This window comes from Canis aureus, chromosome 5, assembly GCF_053574225.1.
Source record: "Canis aureus isolate CA01 chromosome 5, VMU_Caureus_v.1.0, whole genome shotgun sequence".
NCBI classification, from domain to species: domain Eukaryota; kingdom Metazoa; phylum Chordata; class Mammalia; order Carnivora; family Canidae; genus Canis; species Canis aureus.
Window position 1 is genome coordinate 77,326,647 of NC_135615.1, and position 18,598 is coordinate 77,345,244.

At 56.4% G+C, this 18,598-nt stretch overlaps 1 protein-coding gene across 3 annotated transcripts in view; it reads right to left on the reverse strand.

The window, feature by feature from the left end:
* EPHB2 (EPH receptor B2) overlaps positions 1-18,598 on the reverse strand; it is a 184,861-nt gene that overhangs the window by 92,408 nt on the left and 73,855 nt on the right. The window lies entirely within an intron of this gene.

Below are 18,598 nucleotides of genomic sequence, written 5' to 3' on the forward strand. Positions count from 1 at the left end.
CAGGGTGGAAGGTGGAGGTGACGGTGGCCAGAATCGAATACTGGTACCTGACCGGGACACAGCCCGGTGCCCTGGGTGCTTCTGTGTGAAGGGCTCTGGATGCTGAGCTCTCCGACTTCTACTGTAGCTTCCGCTTCGCAGAGAAAGAAGCCAAGCTTCTGAGAGGTGAAGTCACCCGCGGTGGTCATGTGGCCGGTGGACAGTGATGTTGGCACCCACGCACTTCATCCAGGAAAATCTGGGATGCCTGCCGGCCTCCTGAGGCCTGCGGTGTCTGCTGCTGGCTCTGCCACCACTCCTCATCCTTCCACCAACGCGCCCTCAAATGCCAGGCTTGAGGTCCACCTCCTGCGACACAGGCCCCCGTGGCCTCCACAGAGACAGACCACACTCTGGAACAGGCATTGAGCTGCCCCCACCCTCAGCCTCTGACCTGTGACCTCTCACCCAACCTCCCCTTTTCCTTGATCCTGCCCTCGGTGGCTCCCTTTCTCTCCTTTATTTCTTCATGGCAGGCTCCAAATTGCCTGGAATGTCCCACCCAGAATGATCTAGACAGTACACCGTGAACACAAAAGTCCCAAAGTTTGAATCCTGACCCTGCCGCTTGTGAGCTGTGTGACCTTTGACAAGTTACTGAACCTCTCTGAGCCTGGATCTCTCTCCTGGAAAACAGGAGGAGAAGAGGACCTGCCTGACAGGTTGTTGTGAGGGTGGAGTTGATGGGCATGGACGTGTCTTATAACAGGGAGGTGATAGACTTTCATTAAAGAACTACAGTGACTTATTATATCAAACCAAAACATAAATACATAATATGCCTAATTCTAATTATTCACAAATAGTCATCGCAAAGGGTCGTGGCTGTCGGCAGCTGGCTGGGGGGTGGTGGGTGAAAGAAGAGAAACACACAACGCAGATTTAAGCTCCTGTGCCCAGTAAGCAGGGCTGCAGTCATTCATTCATCTCTTCTGTCCATCGGTCCGGCCGCCCCTCAGTCCACCCTGCAACCATCTGGCCATCCACCAACACTCATCAAACCCCTGCTGGGTGCAGGGTGCTTGCAAGGCTCCAGACGGGGTTAGCAGTAGCACCGCTGCCACCCACCATGAAGACCAATACTGGCTACTCTTCATGGAGCCCCGGTGACACCAGACTTGTTCCCAGTCCCCCTTTAATCCTCATGCCCATTTTATAGACAAGGACACCGAGGCTCAGAGAGGCTGAGGCCAGGATCCAGTGATCGGGAAGCCCCTCCTCACCTCTGCGCCACATCCCTCTCCCCCACTGGCTGGCCCTGAAGTCCCCTCCTGTCTTCATCAGCTTAGGAGCACCTCACTCTCCAAGGCACCCACTCCCAACTCCTCTCATTCTGCCTGAAAGGCCTTCCTACTGTCCCCCCTCCCCACCAACATAGGTGGGTGGGTTTGGCACCTCTGGGTGCCAACCCCGCATCCCTTCTCCCCTGCTCCAGTTTCCAAGGCCTCACAATTTCCGCTTCCTTCTGTCCCTTATTAATTTTCTTTCAAAATGTGTTCTATGATTTCACTGCCATCACTGCTCTGACTGGAAGACCTGCAGAGAGTCCCCAGAAAGGCCTCAGAACGATCCCCTAGGGACACCTCCCTCAGCAGGGCTGCAGTTCCCCTGCTTCCTGCATGGCTGTTTGCCCCCCTCTGCCAGGCAGGGCATCTGGGGCCAGGCGGCATGGGCTGGTGGTGCCTAACTTTGCTGTTATTTCTTGCTCCTCCCAATACCAATACCCAGGCAGGTAGGTGCCACGTCTGCATTTTACAATGAATGGTCAGGGGTGTGCAGATGGGAGCTGATCGGCCCAGAGCCACAGAGCTAAACCGGGCCCGACGCTGCAGGCTCATCCCCTTGGCCTGGGGTACCTGGTTTTTGCCCTCCCTCTCTCCCAGTGCCCTGGTGGGGTTATTTGTAGCTCCTTATCTTGGCCAGGCCACTCCTGAGGACAGACTGGCTGGGTGACCAGCCATATTGAGAGGGGAAACTGAGGGAAAAGATGACATTCTGGCCTGGATATCCTGAGTGTGGTGGGGCGATCGCTGACCTGCTCTGTGGTCCTGGTCATCACGGTGCGAGGGGTCAAATCTGGGTTAGATGGAGAAGCAGAGTTCACAAGTATTGGAACTGGACTGGGCCCTCGGGGATCTCCTAGGGCGGCAGTGCTCTGATGGCCGGGCCCTTCCTCAGATCAAGAGCATCGGAGATGAACCTGAGGCCTGGAAGATTCCCATATTCACTTGGGGCTTAAGGACCACTCATCTATCCGACCCCCGTTATCGTACAGATGAGAAAATGGAGGCTCAGAGAGGACAAGGAACTCACCCAGGGTCACACAGCAGTGAGCTATCAAGCTGAGGCCAGACCCTGTTTCTTCTGACTCCCCAGTAGGCCCTTGTCACCTCACCCCGAAGACAAGGAATAGGGCATTTTAATAACAGGCCACTCAGGGGCTGCCAGTGGGCTGGGTGGGGTGGGGAGGAGGACTTGGGCTGCCGGGCCCTTCTCTGGTGTGTCAGCATATCTGAAAGTCCTGTGTTTGAGCTTCTCCAGGCTTGGGGTGGGATGACAGGGGCTAAATGACACCTCAGGGGAGATTAGGTGACAAGGAAAGAGATGGGGTCCAGATGGGGTGGGTCAGGAAGGTAGAGAGGTTGGAGGACAAACTTCCTGCCTTGATAGCTCAGCTGGGGGCAGTTGTCAGGCGAAGGCCTTAAACTCCCTGCCCCCATCCCCACCCACCGGGCAACTCCCCAAAGGCAGAGCTTTGCACTCATTTTTCAGACAGCTCTGGGATGCAGAGGTGTAAGCACCTTTGGAGACCTCTGGTGTACTCCCTTCTTTGACTTTGGGGGAGACTATGGGCCAGAGTGAGGTGACTTGTGCCAGGTCACAGAGTGAGCTAGTAATGGCTTGATCTGGGGACTGAGGGAGGACAGATGGATTTGTAGCTCCTGGAGGACAGCAAGGAGGAAGTGGCTCAATGGCCAAGCAACCAGCTTGTTCTTCCTCTGGCCACCACGAGGCCCGGGGAACAGAAGAAAGGCCAGTGGGCCCTTTGTGCTGTAGGATGTGCCAGCAGCAGCCAGGCTCCTGCTCCCAGCCCGCGTCTCTCTTCTCTTTGGTTAGTGCCCAGTCCCACCTGCTTAGCCTTCAAGGCCCTTGACCATCTGTCTCCGCCTTCCCCACCCCAGTTATCTCACCAGACCCCAGACCACACTGGGCACCACTTCCCCGGCACACGGAACCCTGGAGTGTTTGTGCTGAACTCTGCGCCCTTAATGTCCTTTGGCACCTCTTCCCCTGGCAGGTTACTTACTACTCAACCTTCACGGTCAACACCATGGTTTGTTTCCTCAGTGAGGCCCTGGCTGCCTTCGGCTCCTATTCAAACTGCCCCGATCTTCCTGGGCTCGTGTATCGTACAACATATACCTCAACGACGGCATCTTCCGGGGCAGGGAAGGGGTCTCCTATTCATATCCTTCCCTGGGCCTGGTCGGAGTAGGTGCCCAGCACACACTGGGTCGTATCTTGCCAGTGGTCATCCTGGGTGCCTAACACAGGGCTACCTACGCTTAAAGACTGGGAAGGAGACCCACTGCATGGTAAGAAGCAGAGCCTTGGAATCAGATGGACCTGGGGCCGAGTTCCAGCTTCCCTCTGCAACCTGGGAGATGTCTCCTAATCATGCTGGGCCTTGCTTTTTTTATCCGTAAAATGGGGATGACTATGTCTACCTTGCAGAAAAAAGGAGAGGATTCCACAAAGTAACCTGGGTAAGGAGCCTAGCACATAGAAAATGCTAAATGAATGGATGTGTGTATACACACACACACACAAACACACACACACAATATAGGTTATAGGTATTAATATATCATATACTAGTAAAAATGACTAAACACCCCGGTTCCCTGGAAACTTGTTCTCAGGCACTGATCCCTTGGAAAAACATCTTAGAAGGGTTTTCGTCTGATCTGTAGACATCTCTGCACCCCAGCCTAAGCTCCATTTAATTGTCTTGCTCTGAGGGTGCCGAGTAAATACTCCAGGCCAGCTGGTGCCTGGAAACCGCCAATTGTCGGGGAGCAGCTCGTTAATTTTCCCGTCTCTGCATACAGACCTCGCAGCTTCTGCAACTCATCTCGGGAGATTGAGTGAAGCGGGTCAGCCTGGGGCCAGGAGTCGCAGGAAGTGGGGCTGGGGGTGCCAGGGGACTTGAAAGGGCCTGCAGAGACACCACTGGGAAGCCGTCCAGGCTGGAGGAAGTGGGCCTGGAGCTGCCGAAAGGCAGATGGATCCCAGGCCCGGCCTGGCCCTGCCGGCTCTGACTGAGCTTTCTCGGGTCTCCGCTTGGAGGGGAGGAAGCCGGGGAGCTCGCAGTGACACTGGACGTGCATCGGCGCTCAGGGTGGTCAGCACTGGGGACCGGGAGGTCCCATGCCCATAGAGGAAGGCAGGGTGGTGTAGCGGTCCAGAGCGGGACTCCCTGCAAATTAGGGACCTGCGCTCTTGCATCAGGTATTGACTTTGTGGCTCAGCCTCTCCCTCTGTAAAATGAGGAGGAAGACGAGGAAGACGACTCACGTCAGACGGTGTTGTGGGAATCAAACACACATTAAGAGCTTTAGAACGGTGCCTTGCGTGTGGAAATCACTCCGTAAATGTGAAGCTATTAGTACTATTATTACCATCCCTTCCTCCCCATTGGGAAGCATCCTACTTGGAAATTCTCATCCACAGACTGTGGGCCTGGACTTGACTCTGCGGGCGCACTCGCGCGCGCGCACACACACACACACACACACACACACACGTCCCCACTTGTGCCATCCGAGGGGTCCGCCTGCATCCCCCTGGGTGGGGCGGAGGAATGCGACAATGGATCTGTGATGTCTGTCCTGCGCCTGAAAGGAAGAGTGGAAGCCCACGCGCCTATCCCACGCTGGCACTAGGAACATTTCATTTACTCAGCAGATATTTACTGAGCTCCTGCTCGGTGCCAGGACTGGGTGAGGCCCTGGCACACAAAGGTGAGCAAACACAGACATGGTTTTCCACTGGCAATCAAAAGTCCGGTGGAGAAGGCCCTCATTAGCTGGTCTCAAAAGGATGCATCAATTTAGATCAGTGGAAAGTGCCATAGAGCCTGGTGGCAGGGGACAGGCCCCCCTTCTGGCACTAGTTTTCCGTGTGACCTTAGCCCACTCACTCAGCCCGCCTGGGCCTCTGTCCCCTCATCCACAATGGGCACAGTGACTCCAGTCCTGCCTGGATGGCTCACCTTTCTTGAAATTTGCTTTTCTTTTATGCCCCAGCTCTCTGCCCAGAATGTTTTTGCCCATTGTCCTCTTTTTTTTGAGAATAACTATTCATCCCTGAGCATTAGCTCAAGTAGTCCCACCTTTCCCTGCAAACAGTCACTCTTCTCTCTGTGCTGCTAGAGGATCCTGAGGAGCCCTCTGCTACTGCAGGGCACTGCCACCACGCACAGGTCTCACTGGGGCATCTTCCCTTCGGTCGGGAGCTCCTGGAGGGTATAGCTATGTCTGTGCCCACTTCAATACCCAGAAAAACCAGAGATTGCCTGGCACATGGCGCAGACTCTGTCCCTGGGGGCTGAGGCAGGTGGGGAGTGGGACATGATGACCCCTTGACCCTAAGAGGTGGGGCCTCTAGTATGCCTCAATCCAACTGGTACACTCCAGTCAGGAGGCCTGGCCTTGCGTGCAGGTTCTGCTACTCCCTTATCATGCTCGGCTGAATTACCGAGCCATTCTGAGCCTCGGCATCTCTGCCTATAGAAAGGGGATACCTCGGAATTATGCTGTGCGGGCTCAGGGTCCTAGCATACAGCAGGTGCTCAAAAGAAGTCATGTCTCCCTTTCCTTCCTTCTTAAAGTGGCACTCAGGGCCACCACTGAGGCCAGCCCTCAGTGCCCAGATCGTACACAAGGTTCTGGAAGAAAACACATGGGTAGCTCGTATTCTAAGAAGCAGGGCCCAGAGGACCAAGGAAATGGAGGGGGAGAAAGGAAAGCAGCAGGCCCCTCAGAGATGCCCAGCTGGAGCTGGCACTCACAGGCCGTCACAGAGTAGGACCTGTGGCCCACGGGTGACAGGCCACTCCGGGGTCCTCAGCAATTCCCACTGCCCAGCCTCTCTAGAAAGTGCTCCCATCCCTCCCTTGCGTGAGGCGCCCGTCTCTTGGTGCTGCAGCCTGAGTGCTGATAATAAAGGCACCTCTGTGTGTCTCTGGGGAAGTGGGGCTAGGGGCGGTGGTGGGGGGGGCCCCACAAAGCTCCCGCAGCTGTGTGTTTGCAAACAGGGGAGCTGAGCTGTGCAGAGGGGCTGAAAGCACTGATTGTCTTTAATTAAAGGAGGTTGGAGGCAGCGCAGGCTTTGACAAAAGAGGTTTCCAGCCTGTTAGCGGCTTCAGCCTACGCGGAGGCTGGGCTGCCCAGGCGCGCCCCCGGCTTTGTCCCCAGGGGGCCTGGCCCCGCAGAGGGCACAGCCGACACCTGCCCGGTGGGGGTGGGGCTGGGAGCCAAGCACACGCAGTAGGGCCGGGACGAGGGAGCTGGGCTCCAGGGCCTGGGAAGATGTCCTCGTGGCGAAGCCCCTGCTCGCTCGCTCGCTCGCTCATCCACAAGCACTGCTGAGCACTTGCCATGTGCCGGGCCGCTGCTCAGAACTGGGGGCTCCGAGGTGGGCCAGTCCCCGCACTTCAAGGATGTCACTTTCTAAGAGGCCAAATGGTCCAGTGGCGGCAAGCACAGACTCCGGCACCGGCTGGCCTGGCCTTGAACCCTGGCTCTGCCGCCTATGAGGTGTATGGTCTTGAGCAAGTCCCTTCACCATCCTGTGCCTCAGTTTCCCCATATGTAAAAGGAAGATGATAAAAAACAGCACATGCTCTATGGGTTGCGTGAGGATTACCGAGGTATCCTACAATGTCTGTCCCACCAGTGCACATCACAAACCTCCACCGTCATTGTTCTTTCCTTCATTTATCCAACTCCATAGTTGGGAGTCCCCAGGGGTGGTCAAGTAACGAGAAGAACCCTGGTCTAGGAGGCCACCTGGACTCCGGTCCCAGCTATGTGGCTTCCCAGCCTCAGTTTCCCCACCTGTACCATTGCGGGCGGGCAGGTCGGTGTGTGAGGGAGGCTCTGCAGACGCAGACGTCTCAATGATCCCTCCAGTGCCCTGGGAATTGAGACTCCTCTGAAGAGCCCGCCTCGCGGGGCTCCTGCTCCTGCTCCTGCTGCATACAAATGGGCTCAGCTTCCCACCCCAGCGGCTTCTTCAGCTCACTCCATTCTTTTGTCTTCTCTCTCTTGCAGGCTTGCCTTCCCGGGTCCTCAGACACATCTGCAGGCCCCCTAGCAGGCACACGTGCACTGGCGATCTCCAGCTCTCTCGCGCGCACACACACATGCACACGCATGCACACGCACCTGCCGGATTCTCGCCCTCACTCCCGCCCCCCTCCCACCTGATAGAATCGCAGTCTCCATCCTCCTCCCACACTCCAAGGCTTGCTGATTCCCTGGGTCCAGGGTGGGTGGGAGCGGGGGAGGTGCCTCGCAGCCTCTGATGGCCTCGGGCCCAGCTGGCTGGGCTGGGTGGTCGCAGGGAAGAGGAGGGAGGGGGCGGAGGGTGCAGTGTCCAGGGGCCAGACTCCTCAGGCAGTAGGAGGGGAGGTCAGTTCCTGAAAGAGAGGGCCCACGTGGGGCCCCAGGGGGAGGGCAGGTCTGGAATCCGCCCACGGGAGGGGGCACTGCTGGAGGCTGGGGGTGTACCCAAAACCCACTCCAGCCCCACAGCCCTTTGTTTAATCAAGTCGAAGGTCCTGATGAGGAAACTGAGGCTCAGCGAGGGTGATGTGGCTCAAGGACCACATACGGGGTCATGCCAAAGCCGGACACCACTCTGGCCCTTCAGAACCCATTTCCCGAAGTCCCTTCAGGAACAGGCCAGCCCCCTGCTGGAGACGCCAGGTGGATGATGTGGATTCTAGGGGCAGGTGACTCATCCCATACCTGCAGGGGATACCGTTCCAAAGCTGTGGGAATCCAGCCTTGGTGGGAAGGGTAGCAGACAGACAAACTCCCTGCTGGCCAGGCCCCAGTCTGCGTCCTCAGCAATGACTCCCACTGAGGCCTTCACCTCAGCATCACTCAGGACTGAGGCTGGCCTCTTCCCTATGACCCCTGACCCCTGTCCGGCCCCTCACCCTGCTCTCCCGTGTTGACCTCAGGGGCAAAGGGGGGCAAAGGGCTGCACCAGCTCCCCAGAGCCCAAAGGGGTGAATTCTCCCAGTTATCTGCCTTCCACTGGGCCGTGAGGCCCCTGAGGACACAGCCCAGAATTTCTCTCATCTTCCATGGCCACCCTGGAGCACCTGCTGTGTGTCAGGCAGAAACAAGGAGCACTCTGCCGGCTTTAGCTCATCTGCGCTCCGCACGACCCTTTCAGGCTGACTCTCCTGTCCCCATTTTGCAGACAAGAAAGCTGAGACTCGGAGGTGGGGCTCCCGCTCAGGGCATGGAGGAAATCTGAACCAGGGCTATGTGAATCCCCGGTTCCTTGTTGGCTTCCTCCAGGGCCTCACCTGTGCTGGGCAGGGGCCCACATAGCTCAGTAAGTATGTACAACAAATAAACTGGTGAGTAGGGAGCGTGCCCAGCCTGGCCAGATGATTCCACCAGTTGGCAGGTGGGGAGACTGAGGCAGCCAGACCTCCTCCCCCACCAGTATGTGTGTACCACGCCCCTCCTGAAGGGGAAGGTGATGCCCGAGGGTCTGGGTGGAGGACACTCTCCAGCCTACAGCTCACTAGGTTCCTGGGGTCTGGGCAGGGGTACGTGATCCCCTTAGGGCCTGAGGAGAGAAATGGGGGAGGGAAGGGGCAAGGCAGGGAGACAGGAGACGAGATGGAGAGGCTGAGGGCAGTCAGATGGTACAGCAGGAAGGGCAGACAGAGGACCAGGCCAGAGGGCGGATCAAGGCAGACACCAAGAGAGGAGAAGACAGGAGAACACAGAAGAGTAGGGAAGGAGGGACAAAAGGAGGGCGGGAAGGGGAGGAGTCAAGTTCAGAGGATGAGGAGGGGTGGGTGTGCCGCTATGCTGGGAAGGGCTAGCAGGCTGGGGCTGAGCCCAGAGAGGCCCACTCCGGAGCTGGGGGTGAGGGGCAGGGTGGGATGAGGTCCCCAGCAGGCCATCACTGGAGCTGCTGTCCTAGCCTGGGGCACCAGCTTGTGAGGCAGGGTGTGAGTGGGTCTGGGTGGCTGCATGTGTGTGTTGCAGGGTGTGCTTGTGCTTGTGCTTGTGCATGTGCATCCCAGGCCGCGGCAGGTGTGGGAAGCACACTGGGGTGTCTTTTCTTGCTCTCCTGAGTCCATGTGCCCTTCTCATTTTGCATTCACAAGAACTGAGCTGAAAGATTAATTCATTTAATACAGCCTTCACTGGCAGGATGCGGGTTGGCGTAGTTTATGATTTTTTTTTTTAAAAAAAAGGCACCAGGTAGGGGAGAATTGATCAACTGATTGATATGTTTTATCCATCCATCCACCCACCCACCCAACCACCCACCACTTACTGAGCACCTACCATGTGACAGCCACCTCGCTGGGGCAAGAGTACGGAAACCATATACCCAGTGAACTCAAATCTGCACCGACTGCCATAGCCTGGAGGGGTGGGAGAGGTCCACAGGGTCCTGAGCTTAACTGTTGGTTCCATGAATTAACATGCTCTGTGAGACCAGGCAAGTCCCTTCGCCTGCCTGTCTGAGTCCACTTTCTCATGTGTAAAACTGGGTGGTGATTCCTGCTCCGTGGGGTTGGTGTGAGATGAGGAGATGGGGTGGGGAAGGCGCTTGGCTAGACAAATGTTGGTCCTCTAATACTGTGCTCTCAGGCACCGTGGCCTCCTAACTACTACCACCGGCCAGGGGCCGCCTGGGGACTCCCCTGGCTCTCCAGTCCCACCCTGTGGTGATTCTTACTGAAGATGCCGAGCATCCAGAAACTGCCAAGTGGGTCAGGGTGGGGAGGCGGCTACAGCTGTGCAGCCCCACTGGGGCGTTGGGGTGGGAGGGGGGGTCAGCCCTGCCCAGCCCAGGCAGCTGTGGAATGAGGATGGAGACAGGGGTGGGCAGGTTCCCCACCCTGGGAAGCCCCACACCTGCCCTGCCTCTCAGGCCCATAACAGCCAGGACTTCCTCAAGCCATTTCTGCTTGTCCTCTTAGCCCAGGTGTCCCTTCCTCCCGGAAGCCCTCTGGGGGCTCCCAGGCTGACTGCTGTCTTGTCCCTTGCCCTCTAGGTCCCCTTGTGGGTTCTCACAGTCCTCGGCTAACCCCTTCACATGCTCCATCCTCTGGACATCAGGGTCTCATCTCTCCTGGTCTCTCTCCACTAAGAGTTCCTGGAGGCAGAGGCCGTGTCGGATCCCCCTGTGTTTGGACCCAGCACACTAGAGGTTCTGGCCACTTCCAGAGGCTCTGGAGCATTTGCTGGTCACGGGCAGAGGGTGAGACCATCCTCTGTCTGGTGCTCCTGGGGACAGGGATGGGGCTGCTGTTTTCCCAGAGGGCCTCAAATACACCTGCTCAGATACCACATGCCTGCCTGGGGAGGGGTCACAGGGACTCTCCTCACAATCAGGAGGTTGGGGTGGGGGCAGGGTGACATGGGGGTTAGGGATTCCAGCTCTGCCCGGACTGGCCTCATTATCCCTAGGTAAAGCAGGAGGGCAACTTGTGGTGGAAGGTGTAGAAGGGCAGGGTCTTGGTCTTTGCCTGGTGGCCATGCCCAGGGCTGGCTTGTGGTGGCCGTCTCTTTAGGTATCATGTCTCATTGGCTGGCCCCTCCCCTTTACATGGGCTCCCCCTTCACCCCATCATATGTAAAGTATTTAGACGGTGGCCCATCGTTGCGATCACTTCGGCCCCGAAAGCCCCTCCGAGGTGGACACTCTGGTGGACACTCTTGTCCCCCACGGTAGGCAGACCCAAGCTGGGTGGCCAGCTCTACTTCAGTGGAGATTTGGGCCTTGTCCCTCCAACATGGACCGTCGCTTCCCCTAGCAGCCCCTCTAGGTCAGGGTGGCCACTCCTCACCCAGCCAGCCGGCCCCCTGCCTCCCTCCACCCTCCACTGGGACGTGACATTCACCAGCGTCACTTCTGGTCCCATCTGCGGAGCACCCCCCACCCCCACCCCCACCCCGGCAGCTAATCCCCACAAAGCCCGGCGCAGGGCCCGGCATGACAAGCAGGCCCTGCGCGCCTGCAGCTCCAGCAGGCGTGCTCGGAGGGGCCGAGGCGGGATTCGGCGCGGCTGTCACTCTCTCTGTCCGCTCCTCTAATTGGATTCCCGACACGCAGAGGTCAGCAGAAATGCTGGAGAGAAGGGAATCAAAGGGAAGGGGCATTGGGGAGATAAAGAGAGGCATTCTTCTTGGGCCACAAAGACTAGGGCTCGAGGGGTGGGAGGGGACCCCATCTGGAGGGGGAAGGGGCAGGGAGAGCCGCAGACCCGGGGCTTGCCTTCCTCCGGCCTGGCCTGGCGGTGTGACTCCGGCCTGGCAGCGTGACTCCGGCCTGGTGATGTCCTCCGGCCTGGCACTTCCTCACCACATTCAAATAGTGTCCGGGGCTCCTGTACCATCCTGCCACCCCCCTGCCACTCCGTGGGAGTCTGGGCATCCTTCAAGGCCTGGCCTCTTCCTTCTGCCCACTCTAGGAAGTCTTCCTGGGATGTGGCAGGAAGACTCAGGAGGTGGGCAGACCTGGGTCCCAATTCTGACTTGCCACCTGCTGCGCCCCGTGGGGTGCAGGCAAGTCCTCACGATTTTCTGGCCTCAGTTTCCTCCTTTGTGGGATGAGGAGAGCACCAGCTGCCACAGAGGGCAGCGGCCAGTGACATTAGGGACACAGAAGTGACATGAGCAAAGTCCTTGGCGCACGGGGGCCAGTGCACAGTAGGGGTGCACAGTTCACGGGTGCCCTTCCTCCTCTCAGAGAAGAGCCGCGGCTCCTCCACTGGCCTGTCCAGGACCCGCCTGGCTTTGGGGTATTGTGTAGACACTGCTTCTCTCCCAGGAAGAAGGAGAAAGTGCTGCGTAAACATAACACCCGAGACAGATGTGAGAGGAATGACAATCCCCGGCCTGGGCGGGGGCTCCGTCATCAGGCCTTTTCCACCCTCTTCTGCAGAAAGAAGCTCGAGGCTCCAGGAAGTGAAGGGAAGTGCCGAGGCCAGCCGATTGGAAAATCGTGGAGCCCGAGGACCCTGACCCCAGCCCAGCGCTCTCACCGAACACCCCCCGGGTCCCCGTGCTTTCCCGTGAATGCCAAGCACATTCTGCATGTACGTGTTGTCTGCGTGAGCGGCGGGGGAGGCGGGCAGGCCAGGCTCGCTACAAAACGGGTCCTATTTGCTTTATGAACATTGCTGACTTTGGTTCATGAAAGAGACATGAAGAGGACCTCAAAGGGAATTTCTAAGAGACAGAAAATCAATGGCCCTGACATCCTGGCCCCCGAAATGAGTGTGTGTGTGTGTGTGTATATTCCACACACATACACATACACACACGCACACATGTGCACGGTCTGCTAGTTGATCCAGTGCATGTACACACACACGTGCTCACAAATACCCATTTTCCAGAGCATGTACCCCTGGCTTGATACAGCATATATACGTACACATGAACATATGTGTTCTGGCTGGGTCTCCCGTGGGTGGGTGTGCACAAATGCACACAAAGCTATCTGACCCGGAGCACACACAGCCAGGGACACCGACAGGGACCCTCACATGCAAGGAGAGATGCACACACTTGTTTGATGTGGCACCCACATTCCTTTACACGCACTGGTCCAGCTGATCCAGCATACGCATGAGTGTGCTCTCCACTGCACACACATAGGCTGAGGCAGGTCAGAGAGACGGAGGAACACACAAATACCGGGAGTAGTGGGCTGTGGGGTGACCTGCTTGGATGAGAGTATGTACATGTCCCACCCCTGAAACGTATACATGTGCTTATATGTCCAGATATGTTCCAGCCACACAAGTGGATGCTGGGTCAGTGGGTGTACTTGTGCACATCCAGACACACAAACACACTCCCAGCAGGCCCAGCAAATGCTCTCACACACCTAATGGGGCCAGCGCACATGCACACACATGTGTGCATGCATGTATGCATGCAAGCGAGCCGGGGTGCTCTGTGCTGACCCAGCGCATGTGTGCATGCACAACCCTCCCAGGCCTCCAGGGAGCTCCCACAGACAGTTCTGACAGCAGGGTGTGGGGGGAGGGCAGCCCAGGGCTAGGGTTGCCAGGGATACGGTTGTGGGGCTCCTAAAGCTGCACGGCCGCCCAGGCAGCACAAAAAGGCCAGCGACCACTCTTAGGTCTTTAAAATGTTGCTAAACAGATGGCAACACCTTCAAGGGAAGAAACTCGAGGCTGGTTTCCTAGAAGAAGCCAGGGTACCAAGAGCCTCTGGGCGCGGAATTTGCTGAGGACATAGGGACAGAGGTGGGCAGAGCTCTGATAGCCCCCAGACCCCACCCGGCCCACGACCCATGCTCCACTGCAGAATAGGGTTATGGGGCCTTACGTGCTGTGTGGCCTGGAGCAAGTCACCTACGCTCTCTGAGCCTTACTTTCCTCCTCTGTAAAAGGGGATGGTAACAACCCTGAACATTTAGATAGCAAGTTCCAGGCTAGGATGGGCACCGACCACACGCCACCTGCTGGGTGCTGTGCCCCGTGCTCTACTTTCATTATCACTGAATCCTCACGGCTTCATCTATAATATTCCATTTATTATTATACCCACTTTATAGATGAGGTGATCAAGGCTTTGGGAAGTGAGTCACCTGTCCAGGGTCACATGGGGAGTAAATGTTGGAGCTGGTATTTGCACGTAGGCAGCTGGCACTTACCTATGTTACTAAACTTTCCTGGCAGGCAATGTGGGGTCATTGTCCTCAGGTCACAGACAGTCACAGCTGCCCTGCTGGCCTCACCAGGGGTGCCGTGAGGACCAGGCATCACAGAACCAGAGGCTGTTAGTGCAAGAGTCATTCTATAGGTGGTGATGCTGAGCCCCAGATGCAGGAGGGGAGGGGGCTGCTCTGCAAGAGCCCAGGGCAAGGGGGGTAGAGCCCAATTTGGACCCAGGCACTATGACTGTGAGCTGCTCCTGTGCTGCTCAATAAAAGCGCCCTGTCTGATTAATATGCTATTCCACAAGCATGTATTAGGCTCCTGCTGTTTGCCCAGACTTGCTTATAACCGAGAGAGGATTATCAACGAACCCCTGTCCCCCGAAGACATGTACAAACAGCTTGTTCTCCAAGAGCTCCGCCAGGGCACTGACTGGTGCCCGCCTGAGAAACATTCCTTCCTGGAGCAGAAGCACCCCCTGCCCCTCCCTATCGCTGTCCATAACTCCTCTGAGCCTCTCCCAAACCCAGTGAGGCTGGGGCTGCAGACCACATTTCACAATGAGGAAATTGTGGCTCTGACTCAGTGAATCAGGCAGCAGGGTCAGGGTCTAAACCCACGACCAGGAGACTTGGGGTGCTGGGTACATCCCCCCCATCTCCTCCAGCTCTCTGCACAGACCCGGGCACATAGTGGGCTCCCACAAGCTCCTAGAGAGAGAGATGGGCGCCTTGGCAGGCTCTGTGCAGGGAGTGCAAACACTATCAGGCCAGCTCAGGCAAGGGAGGAGGGGCTGGGATTACGTTTGGTAATGTAAGAACATGAGTAAGATGTAAAGATGCTCCCTGAGGCCCCCAGCTCCGAGAAGGATTTGGGATTTTATGAGAAATGCTGAGTATCAAGAATAAGGACCCCAGGGTGCCTGGGTGGCTCAGTCGGCTGAGCATGTGCCTTCAGCTCAGGTCATGATCCCAGGGTCCCAGGATTGAGCCTCGCATTGGGCTCTCTGCTCAGCGGTCTGCTTCTCCCTCTCCCTCTGCCTCTCCTCTGGCTTGGACTCTATTTATAAATAAATAAATAAAATCTTAAAAAAAAAAAAGAATAAGGACCCTCCATACACACCTAGAAACATCTGTCCCAACAACAGACAGAGCTGCTAGGCATCTTGGCCACGTTGGTCTCCCCAGAGCCCACCGGAGGTGGTCGGAAGAAGCCCAGCCTCACCAAGGGCCTTTGTTTACGATCATCATGGGCATCAGGTGAACGGGCTCTGCAACAAACCTTTTCTGGGTAGCTCCTATGAGCTAACACTACTCTAAACACTGGAAACAGTGGTGGATAAGTCAGAAATGCCTGTCCTCAGGGAGTGCACACTCCAGCTGGGACAGACAAGTAGTAAAGGAACAAACACGTGAACGCACAGTATGTCAGAAGGTGGTTAGACTCACAGAGAGAAATAAGGGAGGGAAGGGGCAGGATGTACATAGGCCTGTGTGTACACACGTGCGCTCTTCAACACTAGGGCCGTGGGGGGCCTTGGTGAGAAGGTGACATTTGGGCAGAGACCTGAAGATGGTGAGAGGCATATCTGACAAAAGAACATTCCAGGCAGAAGAAACCACCAAGGAGACCAGTGTGCCTGGAGTGGAGGGGGCAAGGACAAAGCTTGGTCAGAGGTACAGAACGGAGGGACAGCCTATAGGGCCTTGTGGGCTATTTTTAGGAACTTGGCTTTTGCTCAGTATAAGCTGAGGGGCCTCCGGGGGTTCTGAGCAGAGAAGAGGTATGATCCTCCTAATTTTTAGAGCTCTGGTTGCAGGGTGAAGAGGATATTATAGGGAGCAGGGGGGAAGCAGGGTGGAGACGTCCAGGAGGTAGTTGGGTATGTGAGTCTGGACTTGAGAGAAGGGGTCCAGGCTGGAGATAAGCCCAGGGAGGGCATTTGAAGCCATGGGGCTGGAGAGAAACATCCAGAGAGAGAAGAGAGAAGGGGAGGCCACTCAGCACTGGGCCCTTGAGGTGACGATGAGCTGGAACTGGCTATGGAGCACCCAGAGAAGCCACAGGGACACCAGGAGACAGCGTGGACCCAGAAGATGCAGCAGGCTCTTTGTCAAAGGCTGCTGACAGGTCAGGGAAGATGAGGCCTCGGAACTGACCATGGATTGGTGACATGATTTCACTGGTGGACCTGATTTTGAGCAGTTTAAAAAAAATTATTTATTTTAAAGAGAGAATGCAAGCGGGGGGAGGGGCAGAGGGAAAGGGAGAGGCAGAGAATCCCATGCAGACTCTGTGCTGAATGTGGAACCTGATGAGGAGCTCGATCTCACAACCATGAGATCATGACCTGAGCAGAAACCAAGAGTTTGACGCTTAACCGACTGAGCCACCCAGGCGCTCCAATTTTGAGCAGTTTCCATGGAATGATGGGGCAGAGGTGTGACGTGAGTGGGTTCAGGAGAGGCCCTGGAAGAGACTGAGCTGCAGGATGGGGGCTGGGAGGGCCAGTGCCTGGGCACCAGGGCCGAATGGGCATGGCAACAGTCTATGGTCCCACCTCTGTCCCTTCCCAGCCATGAGCCTTGGGCAGTTCACTCCACTTCACTGAGCCCTAATTTCCTCATCTGAAGAGTGGGGGTAATACCCTCTTATTTCCCAGGTTGTCGAGAATCAAATGAAATAAGAATTGTGAGGGCAGCCCAGGTGGCTCAGCAGTTTAGCGCTGCCTTTAGCCCAGGGCATGATCCTGGAGACCTGGGGTCAAGTCCCACGTCGGGCTCCCTGCTTGGAGCCTGCTTCTCCCTCTGCCTGTGTCTCTGCCTCTCTCTCTCTCTCTCTCTCTCTCATGAATAAATAAATAACATCTTTAAAAAAAAAAAGAAATAAGAATTGTGAGAAAATCTTGCTCACAATGAAACACTGTACATATATTCCAGGGGGAAGAGGACGGACCAGTTTTGGATTTCATTTCTGGCTCACCATCTATTCACTAGCTGTGAGATCCTGAGCTGGTTTTTTAACCTCTCTGAGCCTCCACTTCCCTCTCTCTAAAAACAAGAATATCAACCATAGCCAGCTCCTGGGGCCTGTAAGGATTTAGTAAAGGATTACACCCCAAGCTAGGACATGAGGCCTACTGACAACAGGTGCTCGACCCACCTATGTGTGTCCCTTCCTCCTTGGGCTTTTGTCTCTGTTACTGACAACTGGGGTCTGACAGGAGGTACAGGGAACGAGGGTAGGACCTGACTGGATGCTGGGCCCCTGGGCAGGCCATTGCATCTGACATCTTTGGGCCTCAGTTTTCACAACCATGAGGTTGGCGATCAGTTGCCGCGGGCCCTTCGCTTGAGGGAGCAGAGAGGACAGGAGGCAATGCGAGTGTGCTATTTGGGTGCTGGTGCAATGGGAGTGTGCATTTGTGGGCCTGCTGGTTGGCTGGGCAGACAGGTTACCAGGACTGGGAAACAAATCCATGTGATTAAAACAATAGCATCACGCAACCTCTGTGGGGCTCTGTGGGAAAAGACTGTTTCTCCCCAGGGGGAAAAACAAAGGGCCAGACATACCAGCCAGGGTAGGAGTCCCAAGGCCAGCCCACCCTCAGGGGGACCCTGGTTGGTCCTCCCGGCCCTGGATTGGTTTATCTGCAGGGTTGTCGGGAGCAGGTTGTCGTATCTCACCAAACCCACCCCCACATCCCTCTGCACACAAACCTTGCATTCTCCGAGCTGCAAGGGACTCTTCCCTGGGGCGGACCACCCCTTCCCACCTGGGATGGACACTGGGGTCCCCTGCGGTGTTTTGGGGGGGCCTTGGGGTCTCATCCCTGCAGAGACAGAGGTTAAGGATGGAAGCTGTCTCTCTGAACATCTCAGAGACGACAAGGGGCTCCACAGGGAGCCCCGGAGCACTGGGCTCTAGTCCTGGTTCTGCCCCAGAGTGCAATGTGACTCTGGGAAAGTCAGGTCTTCTCTTGACTTCAGTTATCCTTGTCTCTAAAATGGTGATAGTAACCTTCACCTTGCTTCTCTCATGTGGGTATCATGCAGATCAAAGTATCTCATAGGGTGAGACCAAATGCTATACAAAAGCAGCCTCTAATCTTTTCTGGAACAAGGCAGGGTGTAAGTAAATAAATACCGTACATATGTAAGACATTATAATTACAAATGGCATTTCCCCCCCAAGCTATGGAAAAAAACCCCACCAGTTTGGTAGAGTGCGAAGAATTCTCATTAGGGCTTCAGGAGGCCTGGGTTCTGATTGGAGCTCTATACCTGACAAGGTGAGTGAACGTGGGCCGTCACCCCACCCGCTCCCTGCCCAAAGCCTTGGTAGGGATGGATCCCATGTCAATCATCGAGGAGCTCCATTAGTTCTGCAGGTTCATGTCCCCCACCTGCCCAGGGAAAGCAGGCTGGGGTGGGGAAAGGGGCTCAGGCTTTGCCAAGCAGGTCACTTCAAGCCTCTTACCTGCTGTGTGGCCCTGGCCAACTCCCGGAATTCCCCTCTCTGGGCCTGTTCCTCCTCCGAGGCCGAAGTTCACACCTAAAGGTTCCCAGTAGGGGGAACAGGGCAAAGCAG